Raw genomic sequence first — 21,634 nt, 5'->3', positions numbered from 1 at the left:
AATACAAAAATTAGCTGGGTATGACGGTGCACACCTGTAGTTCCAGCTACTCGGGAGGCTGAGGTGGGAGCATGGCTTGAGCCCAGGAGGTGGAGGTTGCAGTGAGCTGAGATTACACCACTGCACTCCAGCCTGGGCGACAAAGTCAGACTCTGTCTCAAATAAATAAATAAATAAAATCCAAAGTCTTTATATTAATTAATTAAATATTTCTCAGAAAATCGAATGAGATGAATCATTGATTAGGAATCTAATCATGTAAGATTTAGATTTTTAGTTTTTCCTGAATAATACTAGGTTCTTATATTTTGATATCTAATATTTCATGGTTTTTTATTTCCAAAATACCTTGCAATCATTCATATTCAGATTTAATTCAACAAACATTTACCAAAGGCCTTCTATGTACTGGATAATATTTGTCCAATTTGATTTGACTTCATTATTATCACAGCTCTGTAATCATCCAGTAAATGTTTTTGGTTTTTAAAAATATGTACCCTTTCAAATTTGAATAGAAGCAAATTTTTATCAGCTGGGATGATAAATTGGAGATTGAGATTGTTTTTTCCCCCATAACCATGATTCCTTCTCTTTATGCCCCTCAATGCCACTCAAAACTAGTGACATTACCAGATCCGGGGCAATCATAGACTTACAAAATCATAGAGATGCGTGCACCATGAGAATCCATCTCACCCATTGCCTGCTCCAGGCTGGAAGTGATTTTATCCCATTTTACCAAATAGGGATATATCTTCTTTGGAGGTTATTCTTTCAGAAACACTTACTTCTACCATAATTATATATAAAAATTAATCGTGTGTTATATGATGATCCTCATTTTATAGATGAAGAAATTAAGGTAGATAATTTAAGTTTCCTACCTTATCAAATCAAGGTTGTGATAGGATTAAAATTCACACAAACCTCAAATGATCAACTTCTGAGTGGCTTTCTGAAGCTTATTGATTTTTTTTTTTTTTTTTTTTTTTTGAGACGGAGTCTTACTCTGTCTCCCAGGCTGGAGTGCAGTGGCGCGATCTCGGCTCACTGCAACCTCCACCTCCCAGGTTCCAGTGATTCTCCCACCTCAGCCTCCTGAGTAGCTGGGATTACAGGCATGTGCCACCATGCCCAGCTAATTTTTTGTATTTTTAGTAGAGACGGGGTTTCACCATGTTTGCCAGTCTGGTCTCGAACTCCTGACCTCAAGTGATCCGCTTGCCTCAGCCTCCCAAAGTGCTGGGATTACAGGCATGCGCCACTGCACCCGGCCTTGAAGCTTATTGATTTTTATTAGCACACAATATCTTTTCTTCGACAAGTAACATCCTCCACAAACCAATGTCTTTGGAGTAAAAGCATACAATTTTTGACTCTATAAATGACTCAATTTTGAAACTCTCTCAAATCAGGTTTTTAACTTATAAATGGCAACATATAATTTTCAGGGATGCAGTTAAAATTCTATTACATCCAACTCCCTGGGATGTGTCAATTAATTACTTGTAGTAGAATTTTGGTAGAGTGAATATTAAATTCAGCCATTAAATTCCAAAGCAGCAAAAATGGGAGAGAAAATAGAGCTGATATGTGAGTGCTCTGAAATAAATCGACAGACAGACAAATGACAAAGTCAAGATGTTGCTCTGTTAGTAACAGTTACCACTTACTGATGACAAAGATTCTCTCCTTGACCAAAGTTTAGTCAGGCCTCTCCGAGCCCTCTCTGGACTGGACTTCAGCCTCAGCTCCTGTTCTTGCCAAAAACCTGCAGAGGCCAGTCTTAGCAAGAATCCTGCTAAGTCACTTTAGAGAAAATTTCTTACCCTTGACGTCTGATTACCCTTGATATCTGATCAAGTTCCTCTTCCCCTACTTTTGATATATAAGCCCTTGACCTGCCTTCAGCAAGAATCCTGTTAAGTCAGTTTAGCAAGAATCCCTCCTACCCTTGATGTCTCCCCTTAGTAGTGTTCCATCCACTGAAGCCCTCACTCTGCTCATTGGCTACAAAGCCCCAGCTGTCTCTGCTGTATCTGGAGTTGAGCTCAGTCTCTCTCCTCTGTTGCAATTGTCTTAACACCTATTGCAAGAGTCCTGAACAAAGTCTTCCAGTCTTTCTTACCATTTTAACAAGTGTCAGAATAACTTTTTCTTTACCACTGAGCATCTTTCCATTTATTGATTCTGTCTGTATTCTCTTTCAAGGTCTTGCAATTTATTTATTAACTGATGGGAAATTCACACTTTGGGGTGGTTTGGGTGAGTAATAAGGGAATTAAACTGTTTGGATTGATACATTGTTTTGAAGTTAGTGATGAGAACAAAGAAGAGAAGGAAAAGATGGTAAGTTTCAGTTTATCACCTGGAAGATTGATTAAAAGGTCCTATTCTGCCATCTGGTTCCTAGATATCTCTAAACACATTTTTAATAGTTTTGGTAAATTGAGACACTGTCTTCAGAGGCTGCTGCTCACAATTTAACAAGATTATAAGTTGAGAGGGACAAATGGTCCTTACCTGGACATTTGAATATTGGAAGTGAGCCAGCTCACTCTCCAGGGAGTATTTTTCCGCAATTCTGTAGCTAGTATAGGAAAGGATCATGTAAAAAGGAGAATAACCTGGGCTGAGAACTAATCTCTCCAAACCTTACTGACGGAATCTTATTTTATTTTATAAGATGGAAATGCTTGTTAAGTTTTTGTGTAAGATTTTTGTGAAGCAATGCAATTCATTTCTGTTATGGTGCATTTTACTTCATACTTTCATATTTTTGTTACAATTTCCAATTGAACTGCAAGACCACTTCTACCTATTTTATGATAATTAACTTATGTGGCCTTGCAAACAAATTTTTAAAAACTCACTAACCCACAGGGATACTCATAATCTTATCCCATCAAAAGCAATTTTGTTGGCTTTTTAACCTACAAGGCTGCATTCATGATTCAAAGCCTTAATAGGCTAGCATCACAACCAGAAAGAATAATCACACCAGTTGTGAATTAAATCTAAGACAATGATAAGGAGAAAATGGTCACAGTAATCATGTATTAAGAGATTAAAAATAACTCCCCCAAATAGGCTGCTGAAATTCACATCACAGAATATGACGTTGAGCATTTTAAAGCTCTCACTACCTAGTACTCAACAAACAAAGGCACGGAAACTCAGCTGAATGAGAGGAAAATTCTCTTATCTTGCATGGAATGATAATGAGAAACTTGATCTGTTATGTTATGCTGCCAACTCCAAGGTTGCTGTAAGTCAGTTATTTCATGGGGTCTTGCCAATAGTATGTTTATATTTAAGTGCAAATCAAGCTATGTCAGGGTTACAATGTTTAGTTGGAGAGAACATTTCAAACACCAAGAACTAAATATTTTTAACCACAGGATCAAAAGGAGATGCCTTTTGCTCCTTATTGTGTACAAATCAGGACCTGAAACATTTGGGGCAGGAGAACCTGACAGGGAGAAAAATTCCTTTTAAAGGACAACACTGTTCTCCAGGCCAAGTGTAAAGTTAGAGCATTTCAGAATAGGAAAGAACCCCAGGAGTCATCAGATTCAGGCCTCTCGTGTTCCAAAAGAGGAAACAGCAGTGAGGGAGAAGAAGTTGGACTGGAATCCAGGTCTCCTGACTTACTAGTGTTTCTTTCTGCCAGAAAGATGCCTTCCCTTGTGTCGGAGGGGGCAGGATTCTCTTCCTCAGGTGGAACACAAGGCTAGCCCAATGCCATACCATGTACAAATTGTGTGCAAGTGGTGTAGACCACCTCTGTCTATGTGGGGTGTTATCCTTGTGTGGCGCTACAAATCCCACAGCCCACTAAGGAATAGCAGCTGAATAAAGCCTACTTCTTTATTTCCATCTCTTTATTCTGTCTGTATTCTCTTTCAATGGAATAAAGGCTTTGTAGGCTTTGTTTCCGCATCAATTCATTAATAACTCAAGTACTTACTGTTTCCATATTTAATTGTTTCTCTTTTTAGTGCCATTCCAACTAAAGATTTGAATTCAAAAATTAGTACATACAGGCCAGATACGGTGGCTCCTGCCTGTAATCCGAGCACTTTTGGAGGCTGAGGTGGGCAGATCACTAAGGCCCAGAAGTTCAAGATCAGCCTGGGCAACATGGTGAGACCCCGTCTCTATACAGGGAAAAAAAAAAGTATATACAGAGCCCTTCATATTTAAGCAATAACCCTTTTCTTTTACTGTATTAGCTCTTTTCATTCTACTGAAGTTTCCAGAAGCATTGGAAAGTGTCTTCTTACACCAATATTTTCATAACTAGGCAATGTATGGGACTCTTCCCTAAGGCTCTGCCTATAGTTAGTCAAGTTTTATAAAGAAAGTCACAAAAACATGGAACCAGTTATTTAGATTTAAGATAGCTAAAATATGTATTTCAAATATTATTTGAAACTTTCTTCAACAACACTGCCATTTTCTGTCACCATTTCTCAATACCCAAAGCATTAATTTTTATCCTTCAATCTAGGCTCAGAAGTAAGCTTCTAGGCAGGTAAACACAACACTTTTTATAAGTGAATTTTAAAATCTTGTAGATATTGACTGATGAAATTCATCCCAGCTCCCCCATTCACTCAGTGTCAAAGGAGATATAAAAAAGAGCTTTCTTCTTCCCATCCCTCTTTGTCTTTCTTTCCTTTCTTTCTTTCCTTGAAAAATAAGTCTCAGTCACCTACTATCAAGTAGGCAGTCAATTAGTGTCTGTGGAACCAAAATAATTCATGGTTTCTGTCCTCAAGAGGGGGAAAACATGTTAATAGATAAACTCTTTTTTTTTTTAAGTATTCTTTTAACATTTTTGTTGCTGCGGTGAGGAGGGGAACAAATCGCATACCAAAAAAGACATTTGAGTCAAAGGATCCCCATGGAAATACCCTAAGATCCTTAAGTGTTGATATTTTAATCTACAATTTTCCAAATGTAGGAATTTTCTTAAGCCATGTGATCAATTTCTTTTTTTCCTGGAGTTTGAGTATCAGTCCCCATGCATTCTGGAGTCAGGCCATGAATACTGATAGACAAGAATTTCAGGAAACCTAACCAGTGAATGGGTTTTTGTAACAATCCAAGAAGCTGATAATACCAAAGCCTCCATCCTGGATTTAATTAAACTCCAAGTGTAGAGACTCTAAAGCCACAAATAAAGCAGAAAAAATATAAGAAAAATTACCTAAGAAATCCTCTGAAAGAAGCCATTGCTTAGCTGTGAACTAACTACCTGTCACTCTGCCAAAGCACTGTACTAATTAAATACCCGGCATGAGAAATATCCTAGGGAAAACCAAGCCTAATTCAATTGATCATCTTACTCAATGTATTAGTTTCCTAATTCTGCTGTAACAAATTACCACAAACTTAGCAGCTTAAAACAACACAGAGGTATTCCCTCTCAGTTCAGAAGGTCAGAAGCCTAAAATCAGATTCACTGGGCTGAAGTCAAGTTGTTCTCAGAGCTGGTTCCTTCTGGAGGATCTAGGAGAGAGTCTATTCCTTTACCTTTTCTAGCTTCTGGAGGCAGTGTACTTTCCTTGGTCCCTGATCTGTTCCCCAGATCACTCTAAGTTCTGTGATTGCCACATCTCCTACTTCCTCCTTTGACCTTCTTGCCCCACTCTTACAAGGACCACTGTGATTACACTGGGCCCCCTGAACCTTTCCATCTCAAAAGCCTTAACTTAATTACATCTGCAAAGTCTCTTTTGCCTTATAGGATCGTATGCACAGGTTTTGAGGCTTACAATGTAGATATTTTTGTGGGGCCATTATTCAACCTAACACAGTCAGCTGGAAGTCAACTGGACTGAGGGAAAACCTCTAATTCACTCACCAATGTGGGTTAGAAACAAGGCTGAAATGTGGATGTTTAGATGACCTATTGCTCATCCTTCTGCACTATTTCTTTTCACGTTCAGTGTGGGAGGTTTTGTTACTGGCTAGACAGAGACACAGATTCTGGTTATTTTTTTTACCATTGCTTGCTAAATCATGTTCCCATCTCTAACGTAATTTGCTTTACACTCTAACCCCAACATTGCTTTTGGCACTTGGTCCTGACCAATTCCCTCCCACTCATGGTGTTTGTAATTGACTCCCAGTGATACTGACGTTCAACTTGAGAGATTCCCCCTATTTCCTCCCCTCTCCCGTTTTTAAACTTTCTAGGGTTTTCACAAAATGTTGTGTTTTTGAGCCAAATGCAAATTTAATGGTTGTACATTACTTCTTTGAAAATTTAATGAATCTGTTTAAGAAGGTGACATCTAATTTTGATCTCCATCCAATGATTTCTATAAAATAGAGGACCCTTGGTTTATAATCTATACAAATTTCAGTCAATACGATAATTTTTCAACATTTCAAAATATGTTTAGGGGAAGAGAGAATCAAAATCATACTCTAAGACACCATAAGGTCATACTATTTCACTCCTACTGTCACTTATATAGAGATAGAATTGAACAATGTAGTGTCGTGTGCTATTTATATTTGTTAGTCTTCCCTTCTCAGTTAGATTAGTTGTTCTTAATAGAAAAAAAAACCCCTTTGCTTCTTTTACATGCTCAATGATAAATAGTATTGAATTGGCCACACAATTAGCAATCAAATTACTTTTGGCTGATTGAATAGTCTTTTCTTATAAGTCACATATGGCTATATGATTTTATTCCTTTCTACATATTTGGAAACATTTCAATTTAAACAAATTATATCTTTGAAAACTTGGGTTGTAAAAAAGAAAAATTATAATATGATGATTTACTTTCAATTAGGATATAAATTCCTATCCATGAGAAATATCCACTGGAAAAAATATATATATATAATTTGTACAAGAATATATTAATTGACAAGGTAGGATATGGTTGTACCCTGATTTATTGCTTTGTTTTTGATCTTCAGCTTTCTAGCAATTTTTTTAATCTAGCAATTTTTAAAATATCTGTGTGCTGCTTTATAATTCCATTATTCTATTCTTTTTAGAGAGAGAAAAACAGAGTGTTGCTCTGTCACCCAGGCTGGAGTGCAGTGGCACAATCATAGCTCACTGCAGCCTCAAACTTCTGGGCTCAAGTGATCCTCCCACCTCAGCCCCCCAGAGCACTGGGATTACATATGTGAGCCACTCACCATATTATTACTTATTCTTAATACCCCACGTTTGATTCTGGTTTATATATCATGATAGTTTCCATATTTACCATTTTTTAAACTTTCATTGTATTTTGTTTTGATTTTTACTTTTTACTAATGTGTAGCACATCTAAGAAAGCATATGGGTCACAGTATCCAGCCCAACGTATCTTCATCAAGTACCACCCCTCTCATAACCCCACAAGGGTGTGGAAACAACATTGCCAGTGTCCCAGAAGTCCCGGTCCCTCCTCCCCAAGCTAACCTTCCCTCAACTTCTAATACCATAGATAAATTTTGCTTGCTTTGGAACTCATTTTATTGTAAAATTTGCTTGTTTACTTGTGTCCAATTGTAAAAAGGTTCAGATTCTGCTCCCTCCAACCCCCCAAAAAAGAAAAGATTCCAGGGGATTCTGGGGATATATTTTCTTTCTTCTTTTTAATAGAGAAATTTAGTAATGCAGTTAATTATCTCAATAATGTTATTTTCATCATTAAATCCATCTTTCTTCTTACTTACTAATGGACCTCCTGTTTCTTTTCTCTCTATTCCTTTTACAAAAGCCTTGGAAGTCCCTCTAATCCTTACACCTTCACATTCCTTCCAGGGACTGCTGTCCTTTCTTGTCACTTGTAGTTCTCAGGGTTCCTCTGGTCAGAGCCCACCTTCTTTCTCACTCTCAGAGGGACATGCATTTTATATTTTTCAAGGTGAACTCTCCTATTTTCCTTTGTGTGTTCTCAGTACAATTGTACTTTTCTTGTCTTAAAAGAAAAAAAATCCCATATGTATTAATTATAGAGTGTGGTTTAAATTTCTGAAGATTCCTGGGGGTACTTATAAGCATTTAATAATTATCATTTCACTTGTCTGGGTTATTTTATTCTTAAAATTTTAAACCTAGGAATCGTGCCTTATACTGCTTTGGGCTATATGTTCATCAGTTTTTATCATGCCAAATTCAAATGGCCACTGTGTCTTCTTTTCTGTGACTCTCATCCTCATTGACTTCCCTCTCCTGTGTTCAGAGGCAGATTGAAGTTTTGGCTGAGGCTCTATCCTCTGCTTCTAGTATCAATGCTTCTCTCTCTGACTAATGAACCATTTGGATGATGGATATACTATGTGCTTGTTTTCCAGAAGATGCTTCAAATAATTCTTTCCAAGGAAATATTTTGAGCACTCTAAAGAATTTGAAGAATTGAAAACTCTAAGTACATCTCACATTCTTGATACACTTGAACTGTAGGGACACAGAATATTATAGACGATAAAGCTCTTGACTGGAAGACAGGAAACATGTGTTCTTATCTTGGGCAGCCAGCTAACCAGCTATAGGATTTGAGGCAGGCCATCTGTAGGCATTTTTCTTCATCTGCTACAGGGATTGTGCTACAGAGATTTCCATGGATGTGGAGAGGAAAAGTACCTTGTACCTCTAGGGACACAGAAGAATCTATAAGGGTGCATATTTTTATGTCCCAAACTATAAGAAGTGAAATTACTGAAAATTATCTCGGGTTGTAGAGATGCATAGAAGCTTCATTGAAAAAGTGTTGTGTGAGAAAATCAGTTTTAAAATGTTGAAAATACTGAGCAAGAATATCTTTAGGATCTTGGATTTCTGATATTTATGAAGATCTTTAGGTTGCTTTCATTTCTGGAATTTTTGATCGCATCAGTCATTCTCTTTTCCTGTGCCCTGCCCCCCATGGAGTTTGTTATAAATTATACAGTCCCCACCGAGGGTTTCTAGGCCTTTTACTCCTCCAGATTTCCTAATGAAAATAAATAATTCTTTCTACTCAGTAAGAAATATAATCAAAAACCAAAGGACCAAGTCCTCCGAACAGGAAGCTCGCCCAGCCCAACTCTCCCGTTTGTGTTCCCTGCCGCTCGGTGCTGCCAGAACTGGGATGCTGGAAAGAACAGTGGGTTGAATTTCAGATCTGAGTCTTTTTGGTCCTGTGTTTCCCACTGTTGATGGGGTTCAGGACACACTACCCCAAAATATTTTAAGCTGAAAGAATTTTAGAAAACTGCAGAAGCAGGAAGGTCACTCTGATCTTCCCCCCACCTTTCTCACCTGCAGCAGGTCATAAAACCTAAAAAGCATTTTCTGACCTTCCCCGGATGCAGGGCATGAGACCCTCATTCATGAGGTGCCCTCCCTATACCCAGAGAAAAGGCATAGCCTTATCTCTGAAGATACAGGGTCACAGAGAAGAATCTAAACAAACGAGTCTTGCTAAGTTCCCCCCAGTTATTAGATCCAAGCATATTCTTCCACAACTGTCTACTCTTCATCAAACTTAGCATAAAAATACACAAGTTTACTATTTCTTTGTGTCTCTATTTCCTTATGAAGGCTCTCGTGCCACATAAAACTTATACTAAATACATTTGTATGCTTTTCTCTCGTTATCAGCCTTTTGTTATAGAGGCCTCAGCCACAAACCTAGCTTTGGTGAGAAAATGGTGCTTTTCTTCTCCTATACTAACTATGCAGATGACAGGAGCACTCTTTCACCTCCTGGGGCTCAATCCCTGAATGAAAAATTTCCATTTTTCTTCCTGTACTCTTAGAATTGGCCTAGAATCAGCTCTGGGGAGAGCTCCCTTATTGCAGGGAGACCAAAAGACTCTGAGGGCACTCAGTCTGCCAAAAGAGCCTTCCAACTAGAGCTCTGTTTTTCACAAGAGTCTATTTGGGTTGGGGTGAGGGACAGGAGCCCTCAGAGAAAATCCTTCAAGAAAAGCCCCAGCAGAATGGCAGCTCCAGGGACAGGGATTTTAAATCAGGGGAGCCAGCTGCTCCTTCTCCCCATTCCCATCTCAGACCCGCAGAGACACCAAGAGGAAGACGGATGACAGAAATCCTTAGCAGTTGTTTGGTGACGGTGGCACCTAGGAAACAAACTATGAGATATAGAACCAATAGAATAGGGACGACCAGCGTGAGAGGGATGCAGGAGAAGTAAGGACTCCTGCGAAAACATCTGGAGATGATCATAAACTAAACCTTTTTAAATACTATTTTAGAGTAAATTAAATGACACCATATTATTTATCTGTCTTTGCCACTTGGCCTCAGGAGAAGCTGGTTTCGGAATGAGACTCCAAAGAGTGGATCTCAATGGGAAGCCTCCCAATGATTTTTTCCTCTCCTAGGATGTTGTATTGGAAAGAAACACTGTGAGTCTCTGCATCCCAGAATGCGAAGTAGAGCCCCTCTGAAGAGGGACTCTGGTAGCAGTGAAGAGGTGGGGTGAAAGTTGGTTCCGGTGGGTAGAAGACCTTTCCCTGCACCTGAAGACCTACATTGTCGTGGGACAAGGGAACAGATCATTACAACTGTGAAGAATTAACTTGCATGAATAGTGAGGCACTGGAGTGCAGTGAGCCCAAAAAAGGTTAAGCTTTCTTATGCACACACACACACACACACACACGCACACACACACACACACAGAGTGGGGAAAGATACCTGAGAAATGGACACTATTTTCCTAATGACTGCCAAGAGTTGACCGTGGACTCCTTCCATCAAATGGCCAGATAAGCAATGAGGCCCTTCCTAGCTAGGACTTGGAAGCATTTTGGTCAAAGGAATGGAAGGGCTGAGCCTGTTTTGCTGACTCCCACAGGAAGTGGTGGGCCGAGAGCACAGCTACAGGCTTTCCTGTGCTGCGTAAATTGGCCCAATGTGCGCAAAACATTCTTATCTGATAAAGAATGGAAGTGTGAGCGTGTGCTAAAATGTTGGAAATAATATGGGGTCTCTGCTTCACTCTTCCCTCATTTTTCTTTCTCTGTTGTCTCTTCTTCATCTTTGGCAGTCATACTGGGCTCTGGGTTCTTTTCTAGCTTCTCATATGGTTTTGATTAGGAAAGACGAATATAACACAGAACAGAGCTGATCTGAGTTCTTCCCTCTTCTTCTGGATGAATATGCTTAATTGTTAATCTTCTTGTATGTTTACATCAGGAATACACACACATACGCATGGACACACAGACACACACACACACACACACATATATTCAACTTAAAAGCATCCCTTTTTAGCCTATCCCTTTTTAAAAGATGTCAAGGAAAAAAAAAGTGTTAATATAAAACCAACTACACTTTGCTAAAAACTATTTCTTTTCTAGGAGGAATAAACTAAACCTGTAATCAGACATTTGATTTCCAGTCCTGGCTCAGCGTCTAACTAGCTGTGTGCCTTTAGACAATTTTCTTGAAGCTTTCGGTGTTAATTTTCTCATCTCTAAAGATGAAAAATTTGGATTAGGTAAACTCCCAAGTACCTCCCAGGAGGTGTTATGATTATCTTTGTAAGGTATATTGGTACCACATTTATGATAAAAGCTAAAATGGGTCTCTACATGCACACGAAAATGAAGGCAAAAATAGCAAAACAAAACAGGCATTTGTATGTATTTCTCTAATGAAATTTTTTAAATGGCCGAAAAGTGAAGTGTTTTGCAGTTTATTAGCACCATTTTACTAAGCACATAGGAGCAGCAGGAACACAGATTTCAGAGCCATGTACAATATCTGACACTTAGAATGCACATAGTAAATGTCTGCTGGAGGGTGTACTGCTCTAGCTGCAGACAGGGTAGCATAGCCTAGTGACAAGAGCACAGAATTTATAATAGTAAGACTCAAGTCTCAGCCCCACTACTTACAGCTCTGTAATTAAGAACTAGCCTTTCTGAGCCTCAGTTTCCTCAACTGCACAATGGGATGAATTCCTGCACTTCAAATCTTGGGGTAAAATCAAATGACAAAATACGTATGAAAATGTTTCACAAAATGTTGAGTACTTGCAAATGTTCAATTTGTTCTGTCACTGTCCTAAAGATACATGTCTGTTTCCTTAAACTCAGTATTCATTGGGCACCTTTGCACACTGTGATAAACCAATAATTTTACCCCAAATTATAGCTGACTCATTCAACTTTAAACTGCAGGAAGTATACCTGGCCACTAAGATGAATGAACAAGAGAAATGAACACACCTATATAATTTTTTTAAATTACCCAGTAAATCCATCTCACCAGATGAGCTAAGAAGTCTTTGCTTTCCAAATTCTACAGCCTCTAGTAGGGTGCTAGAAGCCTTTTCATCCTAAACACTTAATCCAACTCAAGGCAGAGGCCTGAGGAGTTTGCCTCTTTTATCATCCTAAAATAGCTTTTGTGTGTGTGGCAAATTTTAAAAACTGTTTATTTGGAAATAATTTGAAACTTACAGACAGCTTGCTTAAAAATAAAATGTATAAACACAATTGAAATCCTCTACCCAGATTTACCTGACATTTTACCCATCTGCTTTATCATTTGCTATTCCATCTATCTATCTATCTATCTATCTATCTATGATTTATCATCAAATTTCTTTTCTGAGCCATTTGAAGTAAGTTACATACGTCATGGTCTTTTACCCTTAAATATTTCAGGGTTTATTTCCTAAGAATAGGGGCATTTTTATACATTACCAGAATACAGTTATCAACTTCTATAAATTTACTATTGATACATCTTAAGATATCTTTTGCAGGAACTATGGCTTCCATGAAAGACACTGGGATAGCTGGGTGTCAGAATTCTGTTTCCGTTCTTGTCCTTGCTCTCCCACTCCAGAGTACTAAACATTGAACACTCAAGCCTTAGAATGTACATCAAGGAAGTTGGCCTCTGTGACCTATAAAGTGACTTCTGGCTTTGAGCGTTAATTACTCTAAGACCAGGCTGCAGTTCTGTCCCTAGGCAAGTTCCCAGTTCCAGGCAACTTGGAGCAATATTTATTGGGTCTGGAGGTTTGGAGAGAGTGGCTAGGAGATTCATATAGCCTCACTGTTGGCCCTACATTGCATCATGTGGGCCCTTCTGCAAAGACATTTATGGGCATAGTGAACTCATCTTGTTCACCATTATCTGCTAAGACATTCCACCCCAGGGCTCAGTGTGCTGTTATCATCAAAAACACTGTAGTCCTGGCCAGGCAAGGTGGCTCCCACCTGTAATCCCAGCACTTTGGGAGGCTGAGGCTGGTGGATCACCTGAGGTTGGGAGTTTGAGACCAGCCTGACCAACATGGAGAAACCCCATCTCTACTAAATATACAAAAAATTAGCCGGGTGTGGTGGCGCATGCCTGTAATCCCAGCTACTCGGGAGGATGAGGCAGGAGAATCGCTTGAACCTGGGAGGCAGAGGTTGCAGTGAGCCAAGATCGTGCCATTGCACTCCAGCCTGGGCAACAAGAGCGAAACTCCATCTCAAACAAAACAAAACAAAACAACAACAACAACAAAACACTGTGGTCCCAAAATATAAGACTTTTTTTTTCTAATATCAGTGTGTATGCATGCAATCTAGTGGAGAAGGGGGACAAACATTTGGTAGTATGTAGCAAAAGATTTCAAGTTATGTATCTCATGTTTCACTCCAATTGAGTGTCCCTTACTTTTATTTTACCATTTATTGAAAATAAGCAAATTGCTGGTAAAGTATCCTAAATTTGCAATGGAAAAATGACTGTTTACAGAGTCACCTGCAAATCTACATTACACAACGTGAAAGTTGGTTTATTATTGGAAAGTGTAGGGGAAGTGTCTTTACCTAAAGGATGTAGGGTCACAACTGTTCTATCTTCTGATGCCTCGAATGTACCAATGCACATCGTCCCCGGCCAGCCTGGCAGTCAGACCTCTCAAAGAGAATGCAGGGAGTGTGAGTGCCCCTGACATGGGGGAGGTGCCCTGTCCACAATCTGGTAAATAAAAGGTTGTGAATGAGGACAACTGCTTTGACTTATAAAAATAAAAAAATTAAAAGGGCAGAGGAATTGAGCAAGGAACAAAAACTCCAGCTTACAATGAAAACATCTTTTGAAATTTGTGATATTCATTTTTATAATTTAGGATCAGTTTTTACCCATTGTTCTCTATTGCTTACCCCAAAAATGACTGTCAATATGATTATTCATCTCCCATGAGTCTGTGTGTCACCAGTACAGTAAGGGGTGTCTCTGCTATTTTTAGACACAAAGATTATCCAAGCAAAAGGGCACATTCCACTTCCATTCTGCTGAGGGCAGGCTACACCCTGGCACAGTTTTACTCCTAACCACACAAAGACTTGTTTTGAGAGGGGAGTGAGCAGTGGGTTGAGGAAGGTTTCAGAGAATAAGAAGAAAAATATTTCTAGATTTAAACTTGAACAAAGTTAACGCTGATAGCAGAGTTAAATGACCTGCAAAATTCAAAAGTGCAGACAGGGCATTGCAATCCACACCCAGTGTTCCCTGAAGGCAAAGACTATGTCTCCCATGACCCACAAGGGTGAGATTGATTAGGAAAAACCCCAGAGGGCAGAATTGATCTTTGAGGATTAGCCAGTCTTTTGTTTAAGGGTTTAGTCAATATTTTAGTAGGGAAGTGGATGGTATCACAGGCTCTGATTAGCCTGAGTGGCATGTTTCCTCCCTGAGTTGCTCCTGATCAGGGATACCTGACCTCCAGGTAGACCATACCTGCTAACTTGCTGTCCCCACTCCTGTCCCCACTCCCCAGGTTTTCTTAAAAACCAAAACTACCTCCACCTGGAAAGGCAGGGCCATAAAGAGGCCATCAATGCCTTTGCCTGAGACTTACCTGTACCCTCTGCCTTCAGAGATGAAAGGCTGAAATGCCACCCACACCCAGTGGCATGAAATTCACAAGTCTGTCATTTTGGCTGCAAGGTAGGACATCTTCCGGCAAATTTAATAAGCAGATTCTCTCAGTGATAGGAAATTATTGCTTAATGCAACTCTATTTCGCGTGTTTAAAGCATTTTGATAGCAGTAGTCACCTGACCTGGTGTGAAGTACAAATAGAAGTTTTGTTTCCTTTTTTCAATCTTTTCTCTTTTAAACTTCCATTTTTTTAGGGGGGATGGGGAGGTTAGGCTTTATCTTTAATAGGCCCGGTTCATATAAAACAACTTGGGTTTGAATTGTGAAGTTGGTATGATATTAAATCTGATTTACAGAGTGGCCAGCACTTGCTTAACGTTAAGTGCTCCTCCTGTCATTGGCAGGTCTATGATCCCTATGCATGTGGCTAGTGATGGAGAGAGGCTGTTGCAAAGCTATGAAAGAGCAGAGGGTGGCTGGGCACGGTGGCTCATGCCTGTAATCCCAGCACTTTGGGAGGCTGAGGTGGGTGGATCATGAGGTCAAGAGTTCAAGACCATCCTGGCCAACATGGCGAAACCCCGTCTCTACTAAAAACACAAAAAATTAGCCAGGCGTGGTGGCACGCACCTGTAGTCCCAGCTACTCGGGAGGCTGAGGCCGGAGAATTGCTTGAACCTGGGAGGCGGAGGCTGCAGTAAGCCAAGATTGCGCCACTGCACTCCAGTCCAGCCTGGCAACTCTGTCTCAAACCAAAGAAGAAAGAAAGAGAGAGAGAGAAAGAGAAAGAGAGAGAGAGAGAGAGAGCAAGAGCGAGCAGAGGGCAATAAATGGAACCTAAACCGAAGTGTGGAGTTACTTATTGTAGATAATGCAGGTTAAAAGCCAGTTCACATGTCAGGTACTTCTCAGAAATCGCAAGTCTCTACAGCTGATAGAAACCCAGACTTTCAGACCGAACTAATGTCCCTTCACCTCAGGTTGCATCACAAAAATTGAATCCTCATCTGCTCTTCCACTTCCTAGCCTGAAAAGATCACCTGTAAAGTGGGAACACCTGGCCCAACAGGTAAACCAGCTCCCCAGCTGCTGTGCTAAGGCACAGTAATAGATTTGAGAGTGGTTTTAAAAGTTTAACATGTACAAATTCAGAAGTCTGCAGAAGCACATTTTTGAGTTTCACTACAAAAAGGGTATAACCTCAAAAGATCTCTTTTATTCTAATAGTCCAAGTAAACAAATGCCACAGGCATTTATGTGACTTCGCAGGTCTGCATTTCATCAGTTTGTCAGGAAGCTAAACAATGTACCTATTAAAAACCCATAAAAAAATTGGACACTGTAATTCTGATTTTTATTTATAACTTAATTCCAGTGAGCTGGCACCAACCTTTTAGAGAGATTTTTTTTTTTTCAAAACAGAGTATGACTCTGAGTCAAAACCAAATTGATTCCAGCTTTCTCAGTTTATTCATTTCCTTTTGATTTTCTGCATCTTTTAGTGGCCCTGCTGTTGCTGCTCAATTATTATGCTGCTGATTCCCTACACACCCTTTTTTCCCCGAAGAGACTGTAAAAAGTGAAGGGACAACATCCAGTAGTTCAAAGTCAGTACTGGAGTGAGATGGACAGGACCCACATTTCAGCAAAAGAAGTTAATATATAATCAAAATAATAGTACTCTATTACCAGTGGGGAGGGGAGGGGGATAAAGATAACAAAGCCTGTTTTATGAAGCCAGTCAGCTTTTATAAAATTTCTCAAATTTATGAAAATTGACTTTCTTAAATTAGGGACCTTCCTTTTGACTCTCCTTGGATGCCAGAGCAAAAGGCCCTACATAGGAGAAACAGCCTAGGCTTTGTAATCTCAAACCTGAAATATCTGACTGACTTTACTCCTTACTTATATGTATGATTTTGATAAATTACTTCAATACTCTGAATATCAGTTTCTTTATATGTAAGAGGAAGACATTAGTATAATATATGTTTTAGGGTATTGCCCTAAAACATGTAATAGAATTCAAAAGATTCTACATTAAACACCTATTGTAGTGCTTGGCACATAGGACATTCCAAATAAAGATAAGTCACAATTGTTACTTTGTCAAATGCTTTTTTTTTGCATCAGTTGAGATGATTATGTTTTGGGTTTGTTTTCCTTGGTTCTGTTAATGTGGTATATCTCTTTGATTTTCATTTATCAAACCATCTCTGCATTCTCAGAGTAAGTCCCACTTGGTCATGATATATAAACCTTTTAATAACCAAATTTGGGTGCCAGTACTTTGTGGATAATTTTTGTATCAATATGCATAAGGGATATTTATCTGCAGTGGTTTTTTGTTTGTTGTAGTATCTGCTGGTTTTGCTGTCAGGATAATGCTGGCTTCATAAAATGAGTTGGGAAATGTTCCCTCCTCGGCAATTTTTTGGAAACGTTGAGGATTGTTGTTAATTCCTTAAATGTTTGTAATTTACCAGTGAAGCCATCTGGCTCAGGACTTTTCTTTATTGGAAGGTTTTTGATTACTCATTTAATCTACTTGCTAGCTATAGGTCTATTCATATTTTCTAGTTCTTCATAATTTAATTTTTGTAGCTGGGTATTTCTAGAAATTTGTGTGTTTTATTAAGGTTAGACAATTTTTTGGCTTACTGATGTTCATAGCATTGTCTTCATTTTTTATTTCTACAACATCAATAGTAATATCTCACTTTGCTTTCTCATTTTTGAGTCACCTTTTTTTTATTAGTTTATTAGTCAGTCTGGTTACAGGTTTGTCAATTTTGTTAATCTGTTCAAAGAACCAACTTTTAGTTTCACTGGTTTTTCTCTACTGTTTTTCTATTCCCTATTTTGTTTATCTCTCCACTGATCTATTATTTCCTTCATTTTTCAGACTTTAGGTTTAGTTTGTTTCTCTTTTCCTAGTTCCGTGAGAGGAACTTTAGGTTTTTTTTTTTTTTTTTTAGATCTTTCTTCTTTTTTTAATATAAGCATTTATAGTTAGAAATTTCCCTCTTAATACTGCTTTTGCTGCATCCCATTTCTCTAATTAATTTCTAATTTCCCTTGTGATTTCTTCTTTGATCCATTGATTGTTTAAGAGTATGTTATTTCATTTCCAAATATTTGTGTATTTTTCAGGTATTCTGTTATTGAGTACTAGCTTTATTGTAATCAGAAAAGTACTTTATATAATTTCAATCTTTGAAATTTATGAAGATTTGTTTTGTGGCCTACTATATTGTCTATTCTGGGTAATGTTCCATGTGCAATTGAGAACAATGTATTCTGTTGTTGTTAGGTGGAGTGTTATCTACATGTCTGTCAGGTGTATTTAGTCTATAATGTTCTTCAAGTCCACCATTTCCTTATTCATCTTCTCTCTTGTTCTATCCATTATTGAAATTGGAGCATTGAAGTCTCTTAGTGTTATCTTTGAGCTGTCTATTTAATCCCTCTAATTTTATCAATGTTTGCCTGAAATATTTTGGATCACTGATGTTTGGTGCATACACATTTATAATTTTTACATCTTATTCATAAATTGACCCTTTAATCAACACATAGTATCCTTCTTTGTCTTTATAACAGCTTTTTACTTAAAGTCTATTTTGTCTGATATTATTACCTCAGTTCTCTTTTGGTTGGTTACTTTTAGCTGGAATATCTTTTCATATCCTTTTACTTTTGATCTAATTCTATCTTTATATCTGAAGTGAATCTCTTGTTAACAGCGTATAGTTCTAATATTTTAAAATTCATTCTGCCAATCTATGCCTTTTTATTGGAGAGTTTAATCCATTAATATCTAACATAATTACTGATAAGAATGGACTTGCTTTTGCATTTTATTGTGTTTTCTACATGTCTTGAAGCTTTTTTGTTCCTTATTTCCTCTATTACTGTGTCTACTGTGTTGAGTTTTTGTAGTGACACCCTTCTCATTTATTTGTATATACTTACATATATTTTCCTTGTTGTTACTATTGAAATTACATATAACATCCTAAAGTTATAACCATGTAATTTAAATGGATATCAACTTGACTTCAATCATATTTAAAAACTACTCACATAAAGCTCCACCCCACCTCATGTTATTAATGTTATAATATTAATCTTCATACATTGTATATCCACTAAAAGATTTATGATTACATATTATGCATTCATCTTATAAATCATGTGAAAACTAAAGAATGGAGTTAAAACCAAAATTACAACCCTAGTGGTGTTTATATTTGCTCACATATTTACCTTTAACAGAGACCTTTATATCTTCATCTGACAATGAGTTACTGTCTAGCATCATTTCCTTTTCATTTGAACAACTCCCTTTAGCATTTCTCGTAAGACAAGTCTAGTGGTAGTGAGCTCCCTCAGTTTTTATTTGTCCAGGAATATCTTAATTTCTCCCTCATTTTTAAAGGACAGTTTGGCTGGGTTGAGAATTCTCAGTGACAGTTTTGTGGGTGTTTTGGGCTGGGGGTGTCATTCAGTACATTAAATGTATCATCTCACAGCCTTGTGACCTCCATGGCTTCTGTTGAGAAATTGGGAAATAATCTTATTAAGGGTCCCCTATATGTGATAAGTTGCTTCTCTCTTAATGCTTTTAAGGTTGTCTCCAGCTTTGCCTTTCAACAGTTTGACTATAATGTGTCTTCTTATAAGTCTCTTTTGGTTTATCCTACTTGGAATTCATTGATCTTGGATTTTTAGGTTCACATATTTTATAAAATTAGGGATGTTTTGGTCATTATCTTAACAAATAAAGTCTTTGCCATTTTCTTTCTCTTTCTGTAACGTCCATAATGCACATATTGGTCCTCTTGATGGCATCCCATAAGTCCTTTAGTCTCTGTTCACTTTTCTTCCTTTTTCTTTCTGCTCTTCAGAGTCAATAACTTCAAATAACCTATCTTCAAATTCTCTGATTCTTTTCTGGGCTAGCTCAGATTTGCTTTTGAGCCCCACTAGTGAATTTTTCATTTCAGTTATTGTATTTTTTAGCTCCAGAATTTCTGTTTGGTTCTCTTTTATAATTCTAATCTCTTTGTTGATATTCTCATTTTTATACATCATTTTCAATATTTTCTTTACTTCTTTTTTCATGTTTTCCCTTGGCATTTTGAGCATACAGAAGAGAGTTGTTTTAAAGTAAGTCCAATGTCCGAGCTTTCTCAGGGATAGTTTTTGTCATTTCATTTTATCCATTTAAATGAGTCATGTTTTTCTGTATGAATTTTTTTTGTAAACTTAGTGATTTTATGTTGTTGAATATTGGGCATTTGATAATAATAATGTGGTCATTCTGGAAATCAGATTATCCCCCCTCCCCAGAGTTTGCTGTTTTGATTTTGATTGCTGAAGGCTACAGTAGTCCATTTGTTCTGAGATTTTTTTTTCAAACATTTTTTGCAAAGGCTATTTCTTGTCATGTGTGCTCACTGAAGCATGTGTTCCTCTAGCTTATGTTCAGCTATGTTTTGATAGATTTCCTTGAGTCCCAGGAGCTAAAACAAAATTTTAAAAGTACCAGAGAGACGGGGTGGGGGTGGGGAGGAGAAACCACCTCTCAGTCTTTTCAGACCCAGCTGTATGCTTGGGGAATCCTTTAGCACTCAGGCTTGTTCTGAGCCTGGATATCAGTCTTGGGTAAACATCTAAGGTCTCCTTAGAATTTTTTTAAGCATGTATCTTACCTAGCCATGTACATGGCTTCCTAGATTCCCCCATATAAACAGCTGCTTTTGAATGTCCTAATTTCCCAAAGAGTCTCACCCCAGCTTCTCCTTCAAGCCTTAGTTGGACTATCATATGTCTTCAGCAAGACTCCCTTGACTCAGCCAATCAGTGGGTTTGTAGCCCCCTTGTACCTTTTCTGAACAGTACTCATTGCTTCTCTTGCATGTTTTCTGAGTTATGTAAGACAGAGAAGAGCAGGTCAGTTTTTCAGGTATCCCCAGGCAGGTTGGAACAGACACACATAATAATCTGCAAAGGAGGTCTACTCTCTCCTTCTGGTTCAAAGAAAGGAACTGGGAACTGGGTTGCTGCTGCTCAAGACCAAGACTGTTTCCACCAGGAGAAAGGAGTGGGGCAAAGGAGGGTAAGACACCACACAACTTCACTGACATTTAGAAGATGACCTTTTCTTGATTGGCTGTTTGCTTGGTTGCTGTAAACCTTTGATTGTTTTCCAAAACTTCCATAAATTTGGTTCACACAGCCTCTGGTTGATTTGGGGTTTGTTTGTTTTAAATACTTTTTTGAGAGAACACATGAGTTTGGAGCTTCCTAGTCCACAATTTTGCTAATGTCCCATCATTATTATTTTAAGTGGATTTACCACATACCAAAAACTGTACGGAGCTTAGTATTTCCCCTTTGCCCTGCAGACCCACTCTCACCCTCTATGTCCTACTGTGTCCCTTGTAGGCTGATCTGTACAGGCTGTACCAGTGGGCTCCCTGCTCCAGTGAAAGGAAAGGGCGTCTGTGCATTCCCTTCCTGCAGTGTGCACAGATTGGCTATGTTTTCCATCAAATGCCACAGCCTCTCTCCAGTAACATTCTACCTATGGTTACCCTCTCTGAGATCTGGAACTGGCACACTTCTCTTCAGATTCAAGAGCAATAAAGAGCTCATGCATCATTATCAGTTTCTGCCATTTTAGCCCACGGTCCTTCAACATCCCTCTTACATGCCCTTACGTCTTCCCACCCTGTTTTAAATCGCTCTTTTATT

Source organism: Pan troglodytes, chromosome 14 (genome assembly GCF_028858775.2).
Source record: "Pan troglodytes isolate AG18354 chromosome 14, NHGRI_mPanTro3-v2.0_pri, whole genome shotgun sequence".
In the NCBI taxonomy this organism is placed as follows: Eukaryota; Metazoa; Chordata; class Mammalia; order Primates; family Hominidae; genus Pan; species Pan troglodytes.
The sequence above is the reverse complement of the archived record's forward strand: the minus strand, read 5'-3'. Positions refer to the sequence as shown.